The following is a 24,907-nucleotide window of genomic DNA, read 5'->3' as shown; positions in this document are numbered from 1 at the left end:
GTGAGCCCAGTGGTATAAAATACCCTCTGCATTTGGGGAATATAATAGAGCTACTTTCCATGCCGTGAGCAGCAGTGGGTACAAGGATCCCTGGGAAAATCTGATTCTGCAGGAGGGGCACAGTGCTCAGAGCTGTGCCCATTCCACATAGGACTGCAGTCCCCAGGATAGGGGTGTGCAGGTCAGTCTCTGGGAGGGGACGTCTCATGCCTCTTCGCCTCCTGGAAGAGGAAGAAGCAAGTCTCACTTCATGAGGACTCAGTTTTAGCTTTTTCTAGCATTAAAAGCATGCAGCAGTGTTGAGAAGCCTTTTGTTGTAACCAGTGGGACTTTCATCATCTTAGAAGCAAGAATTACAAATAATCTTTTCCTTGACTTAGAAATTAAATGTCATAGGAGCACTGAAATCAAAAGAATATGATACAGAGAAAAATATCTGTCTTTAAGTTGGGGACCAGTAACTCTGTTAAGGGCAAGAGATAGACGAAAATTATGCCTTATACAGTGGATGTGAAATTCCTTGTGACTAGATTTTCAAATTGGTAAATATCTGTTTAAGCTTGTTATTATGCAGATACACACACACACACACACACACACACATACACACACACACACACAAACACACACACACCACTCCAGTTTTATGTTTTAGGCAAAGATTTTTCTTGGTTTTACACAAAATAAGTGAGAAATAATTGACACGTCTGAATGATCATAATGCAACCTTTTCTTAGCTACTCTGTTTTAATTGATGTTGAACAGCCGCAGTCCACAGTTTAAAGAGACATTCTCAACATCAGAATGTCACCATTGAATCCAGGGTTTTAATGCCTCAGGGTAATTTGAACCAGTGGCTGCCATGGTCCTGGAGTTTACCTGAGATGGGAGAGAGTAAAGCCATGCTGTCCTTAATCTATAAGTTTGTGTTATTTTTTATGGCAGCCCAAAGCTGCAGTGTGCCTCTCACACATTTGGGAAATAATGTTTGGGGTAAACTTAGTAAATAAGGGTGCTACATTGTCTGCTTTTATTGTAATAAGACCCCTAGGAATGTAGTTATCAACCTGTGTGTTTGTGTGTATGTGTGTGTGTGTGTGTGTGTGTGTGTGTGTGTGTGTGTGTTGGAGCTTACAGCTAGGAGATTCACACTGAGCTACATCTCCAGTCCTTTGTATTTCTCTGATTTTGTGACTGTTCTCACTGTGTTGTTCAGCTGCCCAGTTTCAGCTCCACCTGTCCATCCTCCTGCCTCAGCCTCACTGTGTTTGGTTGACTGTTGTTCACTATCTTGGGTGACTTTGTCTTCTGAATGTGTGGGCTCTTTCCAAACAGTCTGAGCAGTTGAAAACATCACTTGTTGCACTTGTCTGGGCTCCTAAGGCCCTGTTCCTCATCTGTCTCACAAGAATCAGTAGTAAATGAAATGAAAGAAAATAAATTTCAGCTCATTGGAGCAGTCACATGACAAAGTTCTAAAGCTTAAGACGAATGAGGTGGAGAGCATGAATTGTTAGCATCAGACTTTGACAATTGTTTCAGCTTTCGTATTCTTGTCCTTGGAAATAAGGAAGCTTTAAAAATCACATGCAGTTTGGCCGTGTTCTGTGGAAGTGAACCAGCATCTTAGGTGAGACTCATATCAGATTTTAAGAATTTATTTTAATATTTAATAACTAAGAATATAGTTATGGCAATAGTGTTCTGAAAGCAAAATTAAAGGTAAAGTTACACTGATTAACTCAGTTAATAAACCACAAATCGAGTTCTGAATGTTTTTAGCTTGATTATGAGGGTGATTTGAGTGATTTTACAATGTGTATAAAATGTATTGGGATGTCAGTTTTACACAGCTCATTAATGCTTTATTTTTCCTTTAGTTTTCTTTACTTCTTAAATGATATCATGTTTATAATTTATTTCCTCACTATCCTCTCATAAGTTCCAAATCAGTAGCATTGAAAGAGCCCATTGTTGTCTGACATTTTCAGTGATACTTAGTTTTTCTATTTGAGTTTTAGTACCTAGCGTGTCTGACTGTAATCTATGGCTCTTTACCTAGGAACTGTGAGCATTCTTGAGGATTTTGCAAGGCTGTATCTTCCTCCAGGCAGGGTTTCATTTGGGCACCTCATCCACCACTTTCAAAGTTAAAAATTCGCAATTCTTCTGAAGCAGACATTGTTGAAATACAGATATTCGGCTGTATTGATCTGCACTCATGACTTTAAAAGATATCTTGTCTTTTAAAAAAATCTACTTATTCCCCAGTGTACTTAGAGCCCTCTTTTCACTTCACAGCTGCTGTGGGAAGGGTCATTTCTACTGTCCCTTTGCTGTTCACTTCACTCACAGAGAGTCCTTGTGAGCCTGTTTAGTTTAGGGCCCAGGAGTCTGCACAGAGTGAGTTCTGGCCCAGGATTCTGGTGCTTGGCCCATGCCCAGGGCGGGACTGGAGCTCCTGTTAGCTGTGCTCTTCAGGACTTTCTGGATGAAAGTGACGGCAGCTCAGGCAGGCTTGGTGACAAACAATAAAACTGGATCCCAAATTTTTCCCTTTCTTTTGTCTTTGGTTTTTTCTCTCCCCTCTCCTGCCTCTTCTCCCTGCTTTCCTTTTTTGCTTCATTCCTCCTGGAGCCTGGCCTGGTTTGTGGACAACCCAATGCAAATAGGTGTTTCCATCACTCTGCAGGAGGCTCTGACTGGACTTGCAGGAGATGGAGGCCAGCTCTCCAGGTGTGATAGACAGAGAGAGTGGGGTCTGGGACAACAAAACATCTCCTGTGGATCCTAAAAGTATAAAGGAGAAATGCAACATCACATACAAACATGATGCGTTTTTAATCTTTTCTAGAGTGTCCTTCAGAACATCCTGAGTTCTAACTCTGTGATCATGTATTTCATCAGTTGTTGTTTGTCAAGGAAGTATCTTATTTCCCCATTAATTTTGAAAGATAGTTTTTTAGAGACTATTAGCTTGGAATGAAAATTTTGGGGGTGAGCTGCTTGATGTCCTTCACTCCAAGGTGCCCTAGATTTGAGGATTTGTGTCAAGAAGTCAGTTGTGATTATGATGGGTTTCCTGTATAGGTACTTTTTCCTTTTCCCTGGTAGTTTTTCAGATTGTATTCTTGAACTGAATTTCTTGAATCCTGACCCTCTTGTGCCTTGCTGTAGATTTGTTGGTCATAACTAGAGTTCTATATGGCTGACTCATACATACGCCATATTCTTTTTCCTTCGCAGGAAAGTTTTCTGTCATGGTGTCTCTGAGCAGTCATTTTTGTTATTTATGCTATCTCCTGCTTATCCCACTAACTGTAATCATTCTTATTTTGTTCTTCTTCACATGATACAGCAGCATCTGGATTGGCTTATTCTGCTGCTTACACTTTCAATGGTAGTTTCAATCTCCTGAATATCTCCTTGAATCTCTTTTATGAATTCCATTATATATCTATGTTGGTCTTTATGGCTTCTCTCATTTTCCTAAGTTCCTCCATTTTAAATCTGTATCTGCTGTGGGGTAACTAGGGATGTTTTTCATTATGGTCACTATATGTGGGTTATCTGTGAATTTATTTCTGATTTGATTTGATCTAGATTCTTGTTGATTTGCTTTGTTGTTACCACTTCAGACAGTCAAGAGAGGTGGCTTTTGCATGGTCCCACCCCATTTCCCCCTTGGCTTGCCTTTGTTTCACTGATTATCTGGAGTTGCACCTTGTGGAATTGTCTTCTCACTGTCTATTTTTATTTTTCTCAGCTTAATTCTTGGGTTGATGCTTATAAATCACCTATGGTGGAAATCCTGACTGCTATTATTTAGAACCTTTAGGAAATGACTACTCAGAAGTGTCTTCTAGGTGTAGACAGCTTTTGCATTGTGAGTGTGTTGTAAGATCCTGCTATTCAATTAATGAGGTTAGTAGTTTCTGCGTACTTGACCCATTTCCTGGTCCCTTGACACTGGTCCACAATGTTTTCAGTGCCCCTTATGCAATATCAGCCCTGGTTTTCCAGGCAGAACAGCTGGTTAGCACAATTATGTCACCTTGGCTAAAGTGGTATATTCACAATTTACAGTAGTGTCAGACAAAGCCTAGCAAAATGTCAACTTGAGGTAACCACAAACTTGTCACCTTTACTTGTGTGAGCTTGATTTTTGGCTATATTACAAAACCGTTTTTGTGTGTTTGTCTGTCTGTGTGTCTGTTTTTCCTTTTTATCAGTACCACGGATCAAACTGACGACTGCTTGCTTGCAAGGCAGGCGCTTACACCGCTGAGCTAAATTCCCAGCACCTTATATTACAAAATCTTAAACGAATAGAAAAATGTATGCAGTGTATAAACTCTAAATATATTAATGTAAATTTCAGAGGAGAAAATGTAAGAGCAGTTAGTAGAAAAAATAGAGAAACAGATGGAAAGGAAGAGATTAGAAGCAGGGCTGGTAGACAAAGGAGAATCACTCCAATTTTCAGAACGTGGTGCAAAAGATAGCAAGGAAAGAGCAGAAATCAGAGAATGAAAAGAACAGAACCTCCACCCCAAGAAAACTGGAAACCATGTTTACATTCATATAAAAAAATCAAAAAATAAAGAAAAAATAAGTCATGGTAGATAGAGAGATAAAAACTCTACTCCCAGTTGTGTCTCTGCTATCACTAGTAGAGACTATGTAGAGACAGAGTCCAGATCCATGTTGATTTATCTCACCAAGCCAGCAGTCACTTTATGCTGAGGTGGTGTATAGACTCAGCGAGCCTCAACTTTATTTTCCCTGAAGCTCAGGATGGTTTCTGACCTTGAGGCTGATACCAGACTTGTTCAGCCTGTTTCTGTGGGCTTGAAATTAGGTGGGAGCCAGTACATGGAGGCACAGTTTTTCTCAGTCAGAAGCTCAGTTGTTTCCTCTGCAAAATGTCTCCTTCCCAAACACAGATGACCAAATTTGTATCACTCACCAGGCAGTGCAATCCACAGTCTAATGCACTTTGTGTGTCTGTGAAGGTCTCTGGGGTTGCCATCAATCACCCTGTGTTTTCACATTAGAAGTTTTCCTTCCCCAGGGTGAGTCCTGACACAGTGACAAGGCACTGCCCATCACTCGCAGTCTCCTCTTTATGAGCTCTGTAAAATCATCCCTGTGCTTTGAGCTCCTGGGCCAGATTAGTGTGTGGGTCATGCAGCATTTATCTTAATGCAAAATTGAAGGAAGGATGCCAATATTCCTTGGGTCATCTGACTAGCATCTTGATTGAAGAATAAATAATACCAAAATTAATATAACAACTTCAATATGAAAAAACAGATTTCACACAAGAGAGCAACGTTTTAGATAAAGTAAAATATTGATTTTTTTAAATTTCAGTATATTTTGCTTAATAACTACAGTTATAGCTATTTTACACTGTGGCTATGTAGTATTTGAGGAACGATCTGATTGTGTGTGTTTGTGTATGAGTTTCTCTCTGTGGGTGTGTGCTTGTGTGTGTTTTGTCAGTAGTTGTATTCCGCGGCCAGAATATTCAGTGACAGCAGAATCCCATGCCTATAATGTCAGAGCACAGACAGCAGAGCTTCGGTGCGTATGCTCTAATAGACTGAAGATGAGGAGGATGGGAGGTGCCGTTCAAATGATGGGAAGAGCCCTGGGGATCCAGCGCAAGGAAGAAAACAAATGGTCTTGCACACTATGTTCCTTCTGAGGCTGTTTCCGACAGATGAAATAGGAATAACGGTACACTCGAGTCATCCAGTGACTCAGAGGTCCAATGTTGTGCGATAATCAATCTCTTCTGTAGTCATTAACCTGGTAACAGGATGGTGAATAAAATATTTCAGTATGTTTGAAAGAAGAAATCTGAGAAAAGATCTTCCTAGGAATTTGCAGTGCATGAGAATGACCAGGAGGGGGCAGCACGCGCACATTTCTTTGTAAAGTAAAAAGCTTCCACTTGCCTGGGAAAAATCTGATCCCAAGGAAGAAAGAGGAACAGCTGGGGCTCTATAGTAGTTTACACTGGTGCCCTACAGTATTTGCACAAGTGTTTGCTTTGGTGGGCGGGTACAGAAATTAAACTCAAGACTTTGAACTTGTCACATAGGCAAGGGGCCACTGAGCTGAGCTGTGTCCCCCGCCCTCATACACTTTTGTGTAGATTTTTTTAAACTTACATAACACGTAACCATTGCTTTATAAAAGTTATTTTAAGAGTCTTCCAACTACATGAGGAAAATCTCTGATTCTGGGGGAGAAAAGCGTCAATGAGGGCTTCATTGTATTTGTATCACTTCTCATCAATATTTGCACAACTAGGATGTGAACTTGCACATTATATTCTAAAAAAACAACGCTACACGCGAGGCATCGGGCTCTTCACAGCTTCAGTGCTCTGGGATACTGCAAAGGGATCTGCGCTTTTCAAAGCAGAGTGCAGGGGAGCAGAAACAGGCCCCCTGCAAGCCTGTGTCCTTGAGTTTCTGTTTGTGCTCAGATCCTGCTACAGTTCCTGTTACTTCAGTTTCTTAGAAAAGGCAGGTCACTGTGATGCATAGCTGGTCACTGGGATAAGTATTGCAAGAACCAAGCAAAGACAGCCAAGTGCTTTACCTCTGTATTTACACTTGGTAACCCCATAAAAATCTTTCTCCCTAAGCCGTTGTGGCTGACATTGTTACAGGGATTGACTCCTTGTCATTGACAATAAGTGCAAATAAATCTGCATCTGAATCTTGTGTGTTCATTTGGTTTTTCTATTTGCCATAGCAACAGCGTGGTAGAAACAAATTGAAAAGAATACAAAGGGAATGTTAGCAATTTTCCGTGAAACTTGTCCTTCAAAAGCTGACCAACAGGTGGCAGCAAAGAGTCATCTGTTTTACAAACAGTTTGGGAAGTCTTGCCATTTCCAGAAAGAGTTGTGATTTTCTAAGTGACACAGTGGTTCCGCCATTTATAACAACCTGCGCTGAAGGACATTTCTAAATTCAATCAACACTTTAATCATACATTTGTGAAAGAAAAAGAGATTCTTAAAACACTATCTTGACTCTAGGGTCTCAATTTCTCATCCTTCCTATGTGTCCCCCTGTCTCAGTGTCACTCTGTCTCTCTGCTTCTGTCCTTGTCTCTGTCAGTTTTCCCCTCTCTCTCTCCTTCCCACAGGTGACTCCTACTCTACAGTCTCCAATGTGCGTTTCCCCTTGTGTCCTGACTTCTGAGAATTGGGCTGCCTTTTAAGGACCAGTCTGTCCTCATCTACTTCCCCTCATTTCCTGGTGACCTCACCTCTATCCCTATATTTGCATCTCCAGTTCACATCACTTCCCAGAGCTCCAGAATCCCACGTATGCAAGTGTTGAGTGGCGGTCTGGGGCCATCTCAGTATTGGAAATATGTTCCACTGCAAGCCCTTATTTCCCCTTGTTTCCCAGTGTTGCTTTTTCTGCCTTCCCATCGAGGGAGGCTTCATAGCAAATTATAAGCAGTGTTTGATTTGGTTTTCTGTCTCAGTTCATGTCCAGGATGACAGAAATTCTATTTCTTGTTACTTTAAAATATTACCAGAATGTACCCATGTTTCAAAAAATCTAGCACGGGGAAATAAAATCACATGATGACTTGGAATATGGCATTAGAGGAAATTTTTAGTGTCTACTTTGTAAGCTGTCTGGAAGACCATGAGGAGCAAACAGGCGTCAACACTGCCTATTATCAGTCTTCACTTGTCTCATGTTAAATATAAGTTTGAGGATAGCAGTTGTCACAGAAAGGAAGAAGTGGAGCCTATTGAGATTTACCAGTTTTCATGAGGATGAGGGGGAGGTGTGAGGTACCTGCTTTTATGCTGGAAGTATTAGTTCTGCATGTTTTGTTTGCCTATAAAATCTTGGAAACAAAGATCCTTGTGGAGACTAAAATTGCGTATGTGTAGGTGATGGGGAACAGAGGCAAAAATTTGCCATAAAATGCAAGACAAACTGCTACTAATTTCTGTGAGAAATTTTGTGAGGATTTGTTTGACCCCTGATTGGTAGCTGTATTCCTGGATATCACAAAATAAGGATCACTCATCCCCAGGTTACGATGAGGCCGAATCACAATTTAGTTGCTCAAGTTTGTCATGCTACATTGATTAGAGAGATGTCACAGGACTGCCGTTACTTCAGGCCAGGATCTTTACTCACCATGGACTCCTAAGACCAAGAGCCATGAATGAGCATCACTTCCCAGTGATCCACAGAGTCATACAATATCTAACATTGCAATAACGGAAGTGATCCCTTTAATTCTGCCCTCCTGAAATGGGCACAGCATCCTGGGAATCCCAGATTGGCTGAACGGACAGTGCATGGGGATTGTATTCCACTGGATTTTCACATGATACGAGAAAGTGCAAGAGAAAGTATCTACCTTAGAATCCATTTCTACCTTGTTATTATTTTTAGCTACATTCATGGTTAATTTGGTTTTGTTTTTTTTTTTTTTTTTCAATTTCATAAAACACCGAATGTTTAAGCCACTACAATCCTCTGGAATCTAGCTCCATCTTTCTCTCTCTGTGTCAGAGCCCTCAGCAGAGCACAGGTCTTGGCTGCTCTGCTGTTTTCCTCAGTCTCAGGCCCAGCCAGAGGCATCAGCTGCAACTTGCTGTTCTGATTCTTCAACCCCTTCCTCTCACACAGAGCAGGCTGTGCTGTGCTGCTCCCCAGACAGCAGTGCAGGAGGGCAGCTGGGCCTACTCAGGCAGGGAGGTTTGTGTTCAGGGCTGTAGCACAGTGCGAGGAGCATGTGTACCTTGATAACAGTAATAAATTCCAGAATCTTCTGGTTCCACTTTGCTGATTTTGAGTGTGAAATCTGTCCCTGACCCACTGCCACTGAATCTCCCTGGAGTCCAAGATTCCCGATTGGAAACCCAATAAATCATTCCTCGTGGAGCCTGGCCTGGTTTGTGGACAACCCAATGCAAATAGGTGTTTCCATCACTGTCCAGGAGGCTCTGACTGGACTTGCAGGAGATGGAGGCCAGCTCTCCAGGTGTGATAGACAGGGAGAGTGGGGTCTGGGACAACAAAACATCTCCCTTGGATGCTAAAAGTATAAAGGAGAAATGCAACATCACATACAAACATGATGCATTTTTATTCTTTTCTCTTTTTTTCAAATATCAAACTTAACTTTTTCGTATTTTAATATACAATGAACATTTCAATTTTGAGATAACTCCAATATCTAATAACGAGAATCCCTCTAGAATTCATCTCCTTATCCATATCTTTCTTTGTTACAATATTTATCAGTTGACTATTCCTGATTCTTTAGAAATTTTCTTCTTAATTCCCTGATGGAAATTCACACAGCCCTGCTTCAAGTCCGCGTTGCACATCTCATGTATGAACAGAACTCACCCAGGGAGCGGTGGGATCCAGAAATTCACCCTCTCGTCCCCTGCCCTTCCACATCTCCCGGTATCCTTACCAGTGACCCAGAGCAGTAGCAGCCCCAGGAGCTGAAGTGGTAGCTTCATTTTGAGAAACTGAACTGAAGAGTCCTGATCAGTCAAGGCACAGCTAGAGCCAGCTTTTATCTGAGACTTGCCTGGGTAGGTCCTCCCTGGGGATAAAATGCAAATTCCCAGGTGGGTGCAGTGGTGCAGAAAGAGTGAAGAGCATTGTGGGAGGCTTCTCATGTGAGCCCAGTGGTATAAATCGTCCTCTGTATCTGGGGGAAACAATAGAGCTAAAGTCCATGCTGTGTGCAGCATTGGGTACAAGGCTCCCTCGGAAAATCTACATCTGCAGCAAGGATACAGTGCTCAGGGCTCTGTCCATCCAGACAGTACTGCAGACCCCAGGATATGAGGGGTTTACAGATCAGTCTCTGGGAAGGATAGTCTCATGCTCTTTACCCTCCTTGAAGGGAAAGACGCAATTCTTTCTTCAAAAGGACTCATTTTAAATTTTTCTATCATTAATATCAAGTAGCAGAGCTGTGAAGTCCTTCTAGCCAGGTAAATGCTCATCATCTCGAAAAAAGATGAAAAACAATCTTTGTCTTCACCTAGAAATTAAATAGCATAAAAGCACTAAATCGAACGGAATGTGTATGGAGAAAAAATATCTGTCTTCCAGTTAGCAACCAGTAACTCTGTTGAAGGCAAGACTAATAGGAAAAAAATATGCCTTATATAGTGCACATAAAATTCTTCATAAGTAGATTTGGAAATTAGTAAATATCTAGTCATGTTTCTCTCTCTCTCTCTCTCTGTAGATATATATATGTTTATATATTATGATATCTATCTATCTATCTATTTGTCTAATTTATTAAAACTTCTTTTTAAAATTTTATTTAAAGAAAGGCTAAACAAAACTGAAAATAGGTAGAAATAATATATACGTTCAGAGGAAAAAATAAACAGCAAGAAATCACTTGTTGATGTTTACATATTGTCATGTTACAAATAGTTGTTCAAGATACAAAAATGGAACATGTAAAGTGGGAATTCAAATAGCGATACTGAAAACAGTTCTGTTCAACTGTCCAACAAAAGCTTAGTAACATGGTGGTCAGTCCTATACACTTAAACATACATGCAGTTATCCATATCTTCATTTATGCTTAGACTAAACAAAATAAAGCAGGTTAATGCCATTCTGAATAAGGAATAATAGTATTGCTGGATTTCACATTATGATACTCCGTGATCAGCACGGTACTGTAGTGTCTTTTTTTTTAATTATAATTTAAAGAAAGACTAAACAAAACAGAAAATGGGTGGAAATCATATATAATTTCATAGAAAAAATAAAAGAGTAAGAAATCGCTAGTTGATGATTGTGTCTTACAAATAGTTATTTAAGATACTAAAGTAGATCATATAAAGCGGGGATTCAAACAGTGAGATTGAAGCATTTCTGTTCAACTATCAAACAAAAACTTAGAAACATGATTAATTAGTCTTATACACTCACATGCAGTCAGCCATACCTTCAATTATGTTGAGATTTAATAAAACCAAACAGGCTAATTTCACTCTGAACAAAGAATAATATTATTCCTGAGTCTCGCATTATGACACTCCAGGATCAGTACTGAGAAATTTTGTGTCTCTTTTTCTTCAAAATATCTGTTCATTTCATCATGTGTCATAAGATAAGTTCACATAAACTGTTCATAGATTCTAAACATGCATGATTCTTAACATGTATTCCTATCTTTTCAATATTAGAGGGAGAAACAAAACAAAGCAATTTAAAACATACATATTGCTATAAACACATGAAATGAAAGAAACATATAAGACCATTGTACAAAAGTTCTACCATGGTTCCTGTGTTGCCTCTTGCTGTCTCCAATAGAGTTGGCTATATCATTAGACCTAGTATAATTGTATATATCAGTACATAACAGTATTAATAAAAACATAACTTTGTACATAGTATAGAACTTCAAAAAGTGGCATTTATCAAACCAGAATGCGTATCGTAGAGTCTTGTCATCTTCAGTGTAGCTGCTTAGACTCCCAGACTTGATATTATCAATCATATCAGTTTTGAATAAAATCTTCTCTGCCTCATTTCTGTTATGCTTTTTTTTTTGCCATCAGTTGTCTGCTTATCTTCTTCCTTCTGTTTTCTGCTCCATTCATTGAAGGCTCTCTTTCATTATTCCTGGAATCCTAGTACTTTTCTCTCTCTGTAGAATGCCCTTCAGTATTCTCTGTAGAGTTGGATTGGTGCTTGTGAGCTTCCAAGTTTCTCTTTGTCTGGGAAGCATCGTGTTTCTCCATTAATTTCTAGAGACAGTTTAGAAGGGTGTATCAATCTGGGATGGAGGTTATTTTCTTTCAGGACTTGGAATATTTTGCTCCATGCTCTTCTTAACTTGATGTTTCATGTCAAGAAGTCTGCCATTGTTCTGATGGGCCTTCCTTTATAGGTTATCTGTTTCTTGTCTGTAACAGCTTTTAATATTCTATTCTTATACTGAATTTCTGGGATCTTGATTATTATATGCCTGGGTGTAGCTCTCTTTTGGGTGTATGTGGCTATAGTTCTGTATGCCTCATATATCAGAATATCATATCCTTTTCCTATGTTTGGGAAATTTTCCTGAATTATTTCTGTGAATAACTCACATTCTTTATTCTCAAGTTATAGATCCTCTTGTTGTGTTCTAGCCTTTGTATTGTTATTGCTTGCTTCCTTGTATTTTTAAAAAATTTTCCCTTTCATAATCCCACATTAAAATATTGTCCTCCAGTTCAGATACTCTATCCTTAGTTTCTTACAAGCTGATTTGCATCTTTCCATAGAGTTTTTAATTTCCTGGTAATCTCTTTCAATGTGCTTCATATATTCTATTTTTTATGTTCTTTATCAAATGGTTCTCTCCTTTGTTTGTGTTCTTCCCTTCTTCTATCTGTGTCTGCTTGAGGGGTGCTTAATATCTCTTTTATTAGTCTTCTTACATCTTGCTTTACTTGGCTAAATATTTCACTTTTGAACTCGTCTATGAGGTCCTGAATATGTCTCTTTATGTCTACTGGCACCGTGTGTGATATTGCATGTTTGATGTTCTCATTTCCCTTAGTATTTACCCTTCCTGGATCAGTGTTCTCAGGGTTGGGACTTGGGGACTTTTTGTTGTTGCTTCCTCTTCCCATATTTTTTACTTCTTCCAGGAGGCCCCAGTTTCTTTCTTTGTTGGTTGCAATTCTTCTGAAATGCACTTGTTAGATGACCCTTCCCACTGCTGTGTGATAGTGAGTTGCACACGGGGACAGCGTATGCTGGCCCTTCCCCTCTGGGTCATTCATGCTCCTGTGGCCTGCACTGTATTACTTTGCACTGCCTCCCCTCCAGGTCAGTCAAGCTGCTGTAGCCTGCACTGTATTACCCTGTGCTGCCTCCGCCTAGGTCAGTCATGCTGCTGTGGCCTGAACTGCATATTACTTTGCGCCGCCTCCCCTCTGGGTCAGTCAAACTTCTGAGGCTCCACTGGGTTAGTGTGGTTAGTGTGCACCACCACTGTAAGGACTTGATTTCAGATAACTTATTGGGTCTCAGCCAGATCATGTGACCCAGGCCTAGCTCACTCCAACAATCCTGTTTGGCAAGAGAACAACTGACTGAAGTCACTGCTGCCCCTTGTACTTGCCAGTCCTGCACAGCCCCAGAATGTCATCTGCTGGAGCCCCCTTTGTATGCAATGGCTCCCCTCCTGTCACTCACCACAGGTTGATGTAGGTACCCTGTCTACTCAGCTCTCTGTTCAGCTCACCGACCCCCAAACTCAATGTAAGTGTGCCTCCAGTGAGTCAAAGCAGTGGGACCTTGGACAGCTCAGCAAGTCGTGGTGGGACCCTGGAGGTTTGGTAAGTCGCCTGCTGCAGCGGGAACACTGAACCTTTACTGTTCCAATAATAGCACCGGGATTGTATGTTTGGTTGGTTCATCTCAACTCAATTTCTTCTTGGGACAAGAGAATTCATCTCCTTCTATTTGGGACTCCACACACTGTGTTATGTTGAATTCTAAGTTGACTATCTCAGGGAGCATCTGTAGCCAGTTGTTATCTATCTGCCATCTTTGCTCCTTCCCCTCAATCAAAACTTTTTTAAGAAAAAAATTTCTCTTGACTTTATATAAAGTGAATAAGGAATAATATATTATGCTACTCTTTTCTGAGTAATCATAAATCATCTTTTTCATTTCTACTTTTATAACAGATACAGAGCAGCCATGGTCCATAGTTTAAAGGGACATTCTAAATATTAGAATGGCACTATTGAATCTGATTTTTAATGTGCCAGTGTAATTAAAATCAGTGGCTGATATTTCCTGGACTTATGTAAGATGGTCACTGTGGAAAGAAGGTCACTTTCAGACTTTTCCTAAAACCATGAGAAAACGAAGCCATACTGATACCAGTCTGTAAGTACATGGTATGCTTTATGACAGCTCAAGAGCTGCAGTGTATCCTTACATATCTGAGAAACTGAGTTTATGGGAAAATAAGCGAATAAGGATTTTGTAATGTGTGCTTTTATTGTAAATAAAAGGATCTCTAGATGTGCTCATCATCATCATCATCATCATCATCATCATCATCATCTCTCTCTCTCTCTCTCTCTCTCTCTGTGTGTGTGTGTGTGTGTGTGTGTGTGTGTGTGTGTGTGTGTGTGTGTGTGTTTGTGCATTGGGGCTTAAGCCTGGGACATTCACAATTAGCCACACCAGTCTGTTTCATTTCCCAGATTTTGAGACTACATCTCACTGTGCTGTTCACTCGCCCAGCTTCATCTCCAACTGTCTATTCTCCTGCCTCAGCCACCACTGTGTTGTGGTTACAAGTGTGCACCAAGTGTCTTGGATGATTTTACCTTCTGAGTGTGTGTGTTATTTCTGAATACTTCAAGAGGTGGAAAAGTTCACTTATTGGACCTGTCTGGACTCTTAAGGCCCTGTTCCTCATCTGTCTCACAGGAATCAGCAGTAAGTGAAACAGAAGAAAATAATTTCATCTCATCCAAATCCTGTGTATTTGGGGGAAAAGCAATAGAGAAAATGTCTAAGTGGCATCCATCTCGGGAGCAAGGATTCCATTGTTACAGGCTGAGTCTCTATTGGAAGACAGTGCAAAGTTCTCTTCCCCAGTAGGAGAAACCACCCCGACATCACAATTACTGCTCATCAGAGCAACTTTCTGCTAGTAACACTGTGGATCGAGGAAACATTTCTAGCAACTGTCATTTCCAGGTGAACTACTTTGATGTTAGAAAATGTGTTCCCCCGTAAGCTTCCTGGCCCAGTGATTAATCTCCATAAGGGCACTGCTTTCAAAAGGATTGGAAGGAAGATTTTAAAAAATGCTTAGTTTAGCTAGGGAAGTAGGTGTCCTGTTGAAGACAAGTGGAGAAGGGGAAAATGATTGTGCCTTAGCTAATAAGTATGCAGTTCCTGGGCGGTGGTGAATATACTGTCCTAGCTATCTCCACATGGAGATATTAACTGTAAGTCTGAATACATGTTAACATATTTATGTGTGTATTATAAATATTTATGTGCAGAAATGTATCCATATATAAGTATTTATATATTAATTTGTATTTATATACACACATGAGTGAATACACACCTATAAATGTGTACACATAGCTATATATAAATGCATATGTGTACATACTCACTTATTAAGTTAATTAAAATTGTTCTTAGGGAAGTGAGTCCTTTAAAATCTATTTTTGTTTGGGGCATTTGAGTCAGGTTCTCACTTTGTAGTTTAGGCTGGCCTTGAGTTCACTGTGTTGCCCAGGCTAGGATCAAGCAGGTCAGCCACTCATCCTGCTTCCATCAGAAACTGTTGGCTCGCTGCACAGATAGCTTAGAGTTTGGGGTCTCTCTTCAGTTCATTGAATGTGGGTCTGGAAGAGATTTCACTGTTGCCATCATTAACTTCTAATTTGAAGATATGGCACATAATGACTGTCAAGAATGTTGTAGTGATTCTCCATATGTGACTCACCCTGGAGGACAAACTCATTTTAGTGTCTGTCTTGCTGTTTGCTGACCATGTGACACAGGAGTTGCACTCTCTTTGTCTACATAAAGAGTCTGCCCATTCCTCCTGATAAGAAAGGTGACAGCGTTCAGCAGAAAATTAAATGATTGGTGTCCCTTACATCCTTTATTATGGAAGAGTCTTACAGGAAAACTCAGTAAAGACATTCACATTACTTTTTTATTTGTACAGTAAGACTTTGTATGCAATTATGTCTTGAACATTCAAAAGTCATCATTTTACAGTTCTGGAGGTCATAAGTACATCTCAGTCCTTAGTGTGATAGAGCCAGGATGCTGTCAGGATGAACTCACTCTGGACGATCTAGAAGGGAATCTGTGATTCTTCAGCTCCTAGAGGTGTGCCTGAGACTGTGTCCCTTACCTTTCCATCTGTCAGAATTTTATCTCCCGGCCCCTCTCTAGGCTGCTCCTGTGTGTGCTGCCTCCTTGTGTGCTTTCCAGATGTCAGCACTGAAGATCCTCAGTCCACAGGAATTAAGGGTTCCCCAGATATTCTACTTCACAGTCAGTTAATTTCAAATTCAGTTCATTAAAAGAAGTCTGTTTCTGAAGAAGAAAAACTTGCAATGTGCTAACTAATTCCATTCATGCATCCACTTTCAAATGGAAATAAGCACTGACTGTTCTTTGAAGCATAGAAGCGATGAAGATGAGTCTCATGGACCACTTGTAATTGTTGAAGTTCTGCACTGGATCTTCAAGTTGTCTCTCTATGAAGTGGCCTTTCTTTACTTGCTTGGTATGCAGGTGTTTACTGCGATAACAGACATGTTGAATGGTATCAGGTAAAGCACCTGGTGATGTGGGTGGTGCCATGCACAGATGTAATGGGGATGCACCAAGATGAGAGCTTCACCTACACTTGAGAAACCCACAGAATTATGAAAACAAGAATAATTGATATATATTCTACAAAGCTTAAAACAACCTTTTCTATAGAGAAAAACAACAATTCAAATAGTTTGTGATGTTCTCATTACAGGAAAGCTGCATATGAACATGTGAAACATCCAGAGAGTTTATGCAGGGGTAGGCAAGCAGTGAGTCTTAGGTGTGTTTGTGGTGAGTGAACAGAGTGCACCCTGGAATGTCTAAGGATGCTGGACCTGCTCTAAAGACCAAATAGGTTTTTGAAGATGTGTGTGTGTGTGTGTGTGTGTGTGTGTGTGTGTGTGTGTGTATGTATGTATGTATCAAAATCAATAGAAATATGTCCTGAAATGTTTACTTTTCATAAACATAAATTTTAATACTACATAACTATCCTAAAAGGAAAAAAAGTCCCATGACCGTGGATATGCTCTAACACTGAGCTTCTTGGACCCCAGTGCAAAGAAAGTAAAGTATTATGTTATAGATTTCTCATTTGTGGAAGAATTCCTGTTCTTAAATCTGGCTCATTGTTTTTGTAGTGCAAAATTTTGAGGATCATGTTTCTCTCAGGGAATTGCATGGGAGTGTTAAGAACTGAGTTGAGTAATAGTCTTAACTATAATTTCGTAGACAATGCAAAAGTAAGATCTACATGGTATTTTGCTCTACAGTTGGAGACAGTGCATACACAGTGTTAAATGGTGAGACTGGAATATGGACCTGAGCTCATGTGCAAAATCTCATCAGTGGACAGAGTGTGGTCTCCCAACAATGAGCCCTAATGTCACTTGATTTGTGGACTTCCTAAGCCTCGGGTGATGTGAAGGTCCTGAACCTGTCTGAGAGCTGATTAGAGCATTTCAAGAGCTGAAGTCTTCATTTGCTGGCAAAAAACTTAACAATCCTGATGCGTGAATGCTTGAGGGTATCTTTCTCTGGCCAGAGGTTTTCTTCCCAATGGAGGAGGTATGGAGGAGATCTCATCAGATGCAGCATGACATCCCCAGCTGTTCATCTTAGCCATCCTGTGTAAGTCAAGGAATTGTCCCCAGTGCTGTGATTTTTCATTTGAATGTATGAATGATCCATCTCTCATATGAAACACAAAATAATGATAATAAAAATAATTCACCCAAAATAAAGAAATACATGAAATCAGCTATGTTCTTAAAGTTTTCAGTGATTTATTGCTGTGGTCCCCAAGACCCAAGCCTGGTTGCCATCCTTGGCTGCTGAGTTTCGAATCTGGTACAGAACCCTGAACACTCCTCATGTCCTGATCCATGTCCACAGATTCAGAGGAGACTGGTCTGGTGATGGATGAAGATGGGAGCTTTCTTCTATCTGTTTCTTCTGTTTGTGGATATTTAAGAGTGAAGCCAGGCTCTCAGGATCCTAATGAAGCACTCTGCCACTGAGCTAAACCTGCAGTCTTGGAATTGGGACTTTTCTGAGCTCTGCAAAGAGTTCCTGTGTGGTCTGCCCTGCCTGCTCTCTACTGACTAACTGTACATCTTACCAGACCTGCTTTCTCCCAATGTCTGTTCCCTTGGCCTGCTTTTTACCCATGGATTGCTGAATTCTTCTCCTCCTCACTTCCTTGCCAGGTACCATTGCCCCTGCTCATCAGGCTCCCCATTGTGACTCTGACCCTGATGAAAGTGTGGTGGCTCTTTCACTTAGAAGGTGGTATCTGGAAGTGGAGCATTTAATCATGACCATTGTGATCAGGTGCTGGGTTGAGAGCAGGAGTATAAGCGGATATCACAAGATCATTAGCCCACATTAGACACTGGGTTTTGTGTAACATGGAGAATGGTTTGTGTTCTGTACTTGGCTGGGGTAGGGTTGTGTGTGAGGTTGGATTCTTATGACTAGAAGAGCATGTGAGGAAGACAACAGAAAGGATCTTGCACAAAAACTGTTCTGTGTGAGCCTGTTTTCAATAATTGGACAGATTAAATGTACAGAGCTTCCTCAAATATCTGTGCTTGGTGGAAAGACAGCCTGTTTAACAGATAGCATTAGGAAAACTGGCTACACAGTGAGAATATTCAGCCTAAACCTGTATTTCTCATCATACAGTAAAATATAATAAATATGAATCAAAAGCCTGGACTTTAATACAGAAGCACTTAATCTTCAGGTAGATAATAATATAGATAAAATTTTGAGGGCATAAGAATAAATAAAGCCTTTTTGAACAGAACCCCAGTGTACCAGAAATAACAAGAAACAACAAATTAAATTATATTAAATTAAAATGCTTCTGTGTAGTTAAAGATGCAGCTGAAAGAGTGAAAAAACAAAATGTAGAACGAGGAGAATTCTTTGCCCCATGCTCATTAGGAAGGAGATTAATACTGACAACATGTAAAGAACTCTAAAATAAACAGACCTCCTAAATAAGAGTCAATCAAAAATGGGTAAATGAAAGGGCCAGAGAGTTTTTAGAAAAAGAATAATAAGTTTTTAGAAGAAGAACAATAAGTTATTAGAAGAAGAAGAATAAATGGTAAATATATAAAGAAATTTTCAGTATTACCAGCTCTGAGAAAAATGCAAATTAAAACAACAGTGAGGTTACATTTTCTCACAGGAAAAATGGCCATCCTATAGAAATCAAATAACACGAAATATTGGTGAGGCTGTGGGGAAAAATACACTCTTCTGTTTGGTTGGTAGAGATGGAAACTAGTACAACCAGCATGGATCTCTATATGCAGAGCCTGCAAAAACCTAAAAATAGAAATTCAGCTTGACTCCACTCTTCTGGTTCTAGTTATTTTCCACAAAGGGTTCAGGACATCTAATTACAATGATTCATTCACAGCCATGTTCAGAGCAGCACAACTTATAAGCACTCAATATTGGATGCAGCTCATAACTATGGACAGATGAATGGATATAAAGAAGTGTACTTACACAGTGGAGTACTCCCGAGCCATAAAAATGAATGAGTCATTTGTACGAAAATGAATGCAGCTTGAGACCCTTATGTTAGATGAAATATATCAACACACAACCGTACATATCCCATTGTTTCTCTTAGATGTGAAATCCAAAGTATTAATAGATTAAATAGCAAAATAAGACAGATAATACAAAATAAGCTGCTAAATGCTCTGCAAATTGATAGGGAAACTAGAGAGACAGGGAAGAGAAGATAAAGGTTGCAAGAGGAATTAAAAATAATTAAAATGTGTTATGTACATAATGCCAACTACCCACACTGTACATAGAAGTACAGCAAGTGCACATTAATAAACATAACATATGACAATACAAGCTTAGACCTAAAAACATTCCACAAAGTGTTTAATGTTCTACCTATTAAATCACATACTTATTTTCTTGATCCTGGCTTGATGACCCGGTGTATAGGAGAGTGTAAGTGCTACCCAGGCGGAGGGGATACCAGGAAGCAGGAAAGGATGGCGACAAAATAAGGATCATTCAACTTCTCTCATGTCAACCCCAATATGTGATGAGGCAGAGTCACAATTTAGATGCTCACCTTTGCCTTGCTACATTGATGAGAGAGATGTCACAGGACTAAAGTTTCTTTTAGCCAGGATCTTTAATCACCATGGAGTCAGTAAGACTAGGATCCCTTCAAGAAGCATCACTTCTCGATGATCCATGGAGTCTCAGGAGCTCACTATTGCCAGCCCTCAACTTTGCTATTCTGAGATGCAGGAAGCTCTCCAGGAGCTGCAGACAGGCTGAGAGAAGCATGGTCACCATATACCCATTGGATTATCATGTGGCATAAAGAAGGTGCAATATCGATTATAAATCATGAGACACTACAATTTAATAGTCATTTTAGGCTAAATTTATTGTGTGTCTTGTTTGGCTTTATCCATTTTCTTTAAAAAAAATACCCAGAAATTTGAGGGCTCAAAGGAACCCCTGGAAGAGAGTTTCAGCCTTCTCTCTGTGTCAGAGGCCTCAGCAGAGCACAGGTTTTGGCTGCTCTGCTGTTTTCCTCACTCTCAGACCTGGGCAGAGGCCTCAGCTGCAACTTATTGTTCTGATTCTTCAGTCTCTTCCTCTCATGCAGAGCAGCCTGTGCTGTGGGTCTCCCCAGGCAGGGAGCTTTGTGTTTGGTGCTCTAGCACTGTGGGATGAATATATAAATCTTGCATACAATAATAAACCCCATCATCCTCAGCCTCCACCCTGCTGATATTCAGTGTGAAATCTGTTCCTGACCCACTGCCACTGAACCTGTCTGGGGTCCAGGATAACTTTTTGGAAAACAAAAAAATTATACACCTTGGAGCCTGGCCTGGCTTGTGCACCACCCAATTCAAATAGGTGTTTCCATCACTATGTAGGAGGCTCTGATTGAACCTGCAGGAGATGGAGGTTAGCTCTCCAGGGCCACAGACACAGAGAGTGGGGTCTGGGTCATGACAACATCTCCTGTGGATCCTAAAATGATGAAGGAGAAGTGAAATATCAGGAAGGAACATTACGAGCCATTTTGATAGATTTCTGTTTTCTCATTATCAAGTGAAGTTAGTATCTTTATTTTAAAGTGCAGTGGAAAATTTTCAAATTTGAGATTGTATCCAAGGTTTTTAATCACAAGGTTCCCTCTAGAATTCATCTGTGCACCCCTCTCTTTCTTTGAGGCAATCTTCATGAGAGGCCTGGTCCTCAGTCCTTCAGGAATTTCCTTCCCTCACTGATCTAAACTCACACTCCCATGCTTCAAGTCAGGGATGTGCATCTCATGTATGTACTGAACTTAGCCAGGCAGCAGATGAACCCCAAAACTCACCCCCTCTCTCCATGCCCCTCCTCATCTCCTGGTGTCCTTACCAATGATCCAGAGCAGTAGCAGCCCCAGGAGCTGAAGAGGGAGCCTCATTATGAGAACTGGGACTGAAGCATCCTAATCAGGTAAGGCAAAGCTAGAGCCAGATTTTATGTGAGACTTGCCAGGGAATGTCCTCCCTGGGGCAAAATGAAAATTCCCTGGTGGGTGCAGTGGTGCAGAAAGAGTGAAGAGCATGGGGGGAGGCTTCTCATGTGAGCCCAGTGGTATAAAATCTCTTCTGTATTTGGAGGAAAACAATAGAGCTACAGTCCATGCTGTGTGCAGCAGTGGGTACAAGGAATTCTTGGAAAACCTGTGTCTCCATAAGGGACACAGTGTTTAGGGCCGTGCCCATTCCAGACAGGACTGTGGTCCCCAGGATACAGAGATATGTGCAGATCACTCTCTGGGAGGGGAAAATTCATGTTTCTTAGCCTGCATCTTTTGTCCATGCGCATGTGCAGTTGAGATCTGTTTGTGATGAGGTAAGCCTAAGCAAAAAGTGCTTCAGGGAACCTGCAAAATATACGAGGTGCCAGATCTGTCCTGTACCTGAAATACAGGGGTAAATATACACCTGTGATTTCCAAACCTAGAATAAGCTAAGGGGAACCTTCCCTCACTGATGATTACCTTGGCGATGACCTGTGTGGTGCACAAGATGATTCCTCACCATTCTCTTGGCTGATTGCTGTTCTGTTATGGCAAGCAAAGCAGCAATAGGCAGATTGGGACAGTCAGATTTTGAGTGTGTGCGTGTGTGTGTTTGTGTGTGTGTGTGTGTGTGTGTGTGTGTGTGTGTGTCTGTGTGTCTGTGTAGTTTTTATTTTCAAGATAACATGGTAGAGAAGATTGAGGATAGTGTGTGGTGACTGTAAGACAGAAATTGTTTGAAATATCTGGAAACTATCACTCCAGTGATGATAAAGAACACACATTTATAGCATGTGATACCTTCCTGTGGCCACTTGGAATCCCTTCCCATCCTCTCTCCCATATGGTTCTTCGCCTTTTCTCAATATGAGGAAGGTGCAGCCTTTCTGCACATAGTCTTTTCCTTGTTTGAAGGCCAAATACAATCAGTGTGACCTTGTCAATGATAGGGAAAAGACACAGCCCAGCACCTCAGTCCACACCATGTGAGAGAGTGCACTTGTGCTGGACTCAGGAATGAACCACTTGAAACTTCCAGCTGAACTGAGTTGCATGGCTCTGGGTGCGGCACACCTAACTGAGGATTATTACCAACAACATCAAAGCAGAACTAAAGGGGAAAATGCTGTTTTTCTCCTGGTGAAGGTTTTCACACTGGATTTCCTGATACGAACTCACTTGTCCTCATTGTTAGAGGAGCTCCTGTCCTCCCTGTCACTGAGGACAGCTGTGGTTCTTTTCAAGGGAACTGGGTCTTTCCCCTCAGTGTGGCTTCCTGGCTCCAGTGCAGAGGCCCACATCTGCTGGCATTGGTCCTTCACCCTTCTGGGTAAGTCTTTCTGGTTTCCACCACTGATCTTTGGGCTACTGAGTGCAGATCCTTGATGCAGACTTGTATGATGTATTGTCATGTCCTCTAAGCATTAGCTGGATATGAGTGGACTCTGTCATGGGCTCTAGGTATATAACTGGACAGGTGGAGAGCATTGCTGTGAGACCCAGCCCTTAGCTGGGTTCTATGCATGTCTAGTGTGTGGATGGATCTCCTGCATAGTTTTTCATTTGAAACTTTGGGTGCATATGATAAAATATTGCTGTAAATTATGTGTCCTGTGTTAATTCCTTTGCTTTGCAGACCCTGAGAATTACACCAACTTTTATTGTCTATATAAAAGCCTAAAGCCAGCTGGGTAGACTGGCACATTCCTATAATTCCATTTGGGTTTTGGGGCTACTTGGAGAAATTAAGAAGATTATTTTGAAAAATATTGGAAAACACTGAGGCTGTCAGTCAGGGTGAGTACATTTACCTAAGCTTACTGGAGGCTCTGGACTCCATGCCCACGACCAACAAAGATTTGTAAAGTCTTATCTCTCACCATGGTCCCTCAGTAGGCAGATTATTAGCTTCACAGTGAAGAAATATGGGTGTCATCAAATCCTTCACTCAGCAAGTGAGTATACTTGCTGAGGATAACTCAATAACACTTTGAGTATTTTCATCCACTTATTTGGATCAAAGGAAAAATTTTGAATTTCTTGTAATAAAAGACAAACACCTGACATCCTAAATGCCATTTAAAGTAAGTCAGGCAGTTCTACTCTAAAAAGATCAGAAGACTTATCTACAATTGTCTTGCTTTTCTTAATAAAACGGAAAACTATTTTACAAAGTTAAACTGTGCAGAACAAATTTCTTTTGGAATTTTCTGGGGGCGCACATTATGGTAACTGCCACCTCCATCCAAAAATTTTAGCACTCAAAATGAAAATTCTAGTTGTTTACACATTTTTAAAAATTCATTGCTTGAATTAGTTTTTCCAACTCCCAATTCTGGTTGGAGCATGTTGCTATGTGTATTTTTTACTGTTTTCATTAATACTTGAATTATGAATTTTTTGGTCTTTGTTGATATAAGATTTTGCTGTGCAGTTCAGGTTGGCCTGGAACTCATTTTGTGGTCTAGGATGACTTAGAACTTGCAGTGACCCTACTGCCTCAGCCTCTCAAATGCTGTTTTATAGGCAGTTGCTCCAACACCTGGCTCAAATTTTGAATATCGACAATTTCTGACCTTGTGGTCTTTTGTTCTTAAAGTATTATCTATAAACTATTTACATTGTGAGTTATCACTGAATGATGCCAACTATTGCCCATCATTGTTTCTTTTTGTGTCACTAATCCATTTATTTTTTCCCTTTTGATTTATTTTTAATTTCTTGTGTTGCTGGTTTGCTGGTCATGAATTCCCTTAATGACTCCTTGTCATGGAACTTCTGTATTTTTTCCTAAACATGGAAATATATTTTGGTAGGATATTATAATGTGCATTGAAATGCTTTTGAACTTGATAACTCCTCTAGCCTCTCCTGGCTTTAAAATTTATTTTAAGAAATCTGCTGTTGTTCTGATAGGTTTATCTTTTGAAGTTACTTGGTATTTCTCTCTAGGGGTTTTTAGTATTCTTTCTTTGTTCTGATTTTCTTTGATTTTTTCTATAATGTGTTGTGGAGAGATTCCTTTGTGAACGTATCTCCTTGGGGTTTTAAATGCCTCATTATCTGGATGTTCATTTCAGTGTCTAGATTTGAAAATTTTCTGCAATAATTTTGGGGAAAAATGTTTAGAACTTTCCTTTGTTTCTTCAGTCTTTTATTGACTTCTGTACTGCTCAGGTTGTGTCTTTAGAGTCATTGATGAACTCTAAGATCGATTTTTCATCATTTCTTTTGTTACAAGAAGAATCCCTGAGATATCTACTACACCCTTCCTGTCCTGAAGTTCTGGTACTTTCTCTTCTAATTGGTCATGTATTCTGGCACGGTGCTCAGCTGTGCTTTTCATTTCCAGGAACTGTGCTTTCTTCATTTTTACAACCATCAATTATTTCCTAGGTCATTAATTCATATTCTGAATTGTCTTGTGGCATTCAGTCAGCTGTCTGTGTCT

The 24,907-nt window shown here is 40.4% G+C and overlaps 2 long non-coding RNA genes across 3 annotated transcripts in view; one reads left to right on the top strand and one right to left on the bottom strand.

Annotated features, from left to right (window-relative positions):
* Positions 1-4,341: 4,341 nt before the first annotated feature.
* LOC134473025 (uncharacterized) lies at positions 4,342-9,841 on the bottom strand. Its single transcript, XR_010043112.1, has 2 exons — positions 9,420-9,841; positions 4,342-5,817 (listed from the first exon to the last, which is right to left on the bottom strand). It is a non-coding gene; the product is annotated as an uncharacterized LOC134473025 (long non-coding RNA).
* A 6,948-nt stretch (positions 9,842-16,789) lies between these two features.
* Positions 16,790-24,907, top strand: part of LOC134473024 (uncharacterized) — a 38,212-nt gene continuing 30,094 nt past the window's right edge. The window contains exon 1 of one of the 2 annotated variants that reach the window (XR_010043110.1): positions 16,790-17,501. This is a non-coding gene — a long non-coding RNA (uncharacterized LOC134473024). Of the gene's footprint in view, positions 17,502-22,581; positions 22,787-24,907 lie in introns of those variants that run through there. The other variant, XR_010043111.1, reaches the window with a different exon arrangement.

The sequence above is a fragment of the Cavia porcellus genome, unplaced genomic scaffold (assembly GCF_034190915.1).
Source record: "Cavia porcellus strain 051 isolate PalLab524CR breed Dunkin Hartley unplaced genomic scaffold, mCavPor4.1 scaffold_25, whole genome shotgun sequence".
NCBI lineage: Eukaryota > Metazoa > Chordata > Mammalia > Rodentia > Caviidae > Cavia > Cavia porcellus.
The sequence above is the reverse complement of the archived record's forward strand: the minus strand, read 5'-3'. Positions and strand labels throughout refer to the sequence as shown.